Raw genomic sequence first — 1,524 nt, forward strand, 5'->3', positions numbered from 1 at the left:
TACATCTGTCACATGCCATATTCTGCACCACGATGTAACCCATGTTACCCCTGCAGTGTAACAGTGACTTAATAACTGCTTTAGATTCCACTAGCAGTGTTACAATGCAACCTAATTAAAAACATCTTCCTTGAAAACAAACAAGAGTAACTACACAGAGAATTGGTAATTAATTGATTTATAAGCATAATTACGACTTTACCATATGCTTGGGTTCCTGTATTGAATATATATTAAGTCCAGCGTTATGCAGTGGTATCAATAATTAATGCTGTATGTTGTCCCTGCATGCCATTCCTCTTAATTGCATTCCTTAGAGATCATCCTAAATGACCAAGACAGGAGCACCAAGACAAACTCTAGACTGTTTCTCTGCCCCTAGCAAAGGCTGATCAGCTGTTGGGGAATGGGAAATTTACAGAGGGCCCAGGACACTTTGCACAGCAGAGTGCAGAACAGGAGGGCAGGAAAAGCCATGCAGTCAACCACAGAAGTCACTGCAAGAAAGAGGAAGATAATCTGCATGTATACACAATGTGATACAAATGTTTTTGTAGGTAAGATGTGGAACATTTCAGAAAATCTGGTCTTCTTCAGCATCACATGCAAAATTTTAATCTTAATCATTCCTATATGATCCATTTTCTAACCTTATGACACTATGATCATGTACAGCTATAGAAGTTATTTTCATATTAGAATTTGATACTTCCAGCTGTGAGACTTTTTATAGGAAAAAAACCAAAACCACAACGAACCAGCAAAGTTCACAAAAAGAATGAGAAACAGCAAGAGGTGAACAGACGAAAAAAGTGAACATTTGGAGGATAGCTGTGTTTCAAATCTCAGTACACCATGTATGATGCAGAGTACATAAGGGCATCATGTTCTCTACATTAGTAGCCAGATGAGCAGTGAAGTAGTTAATGCCACTCCCTTCTTCTGTCTCCTGCCAACGTCAGTATCTCTTCTGACAAATCCTTTTGCCAAAGGATATAAGCCAACTCCTCTAGTCTTGTAGGACCATTTTTCCATTGTTTTGATCAACAGGCTATTCTCTGTGCTTTTGGACTTAATCCTTCTTGAACTTTTTTGACTTAGTCCTTCTTGAGCCTCCTGTGCCCAGTATCCCAAACAATGTCTTCATAAATAATACTAGACCTCTCTGTTCCTAGTGCCCCAAAATACTTTGCATGTTGCTACATCCTTGTATTACATTTTGCTTTTTCTTGATCATTCACTGACAGCTCTTAGACCTGTGACCAACTGCTACATTTTTATCAAGTTTTGTAATGGATAAAAAAAAAATTCTATTTAAGTAATTTCTAACCTTGCCTTTCTATTTAGTCCATCAAGTTCTTTATGTATAATATATCAGTTCTGTGCTGACCAATCTTCTGGTCTTTGGTCATTTCTGGTTTTGTTGTTTCAAATCACTAATGGGATTATGTGCTTCAGTAGTACCAAAAAGACAAAAATTATGTCAGAAATTGTGTGCACAAATAACTTTGAGGTCTGTCTTGT

This window comes from Melozone crissalis, unplaced genomic scaffold (assembly GCF_028551555.1).
Source record: "Melozone crissalis strain CALT ecotype California unplaced genomic scaffold, PUWL_Pcris_2 ptg000027l_1, whole genome shotgun sequence".
NCBI classification, from domain to species: Eukaryota; Metazoa; Chordata; class Aves; order Passeriformes; family Passerellidae; genus Melozone; species Melozone crissalis.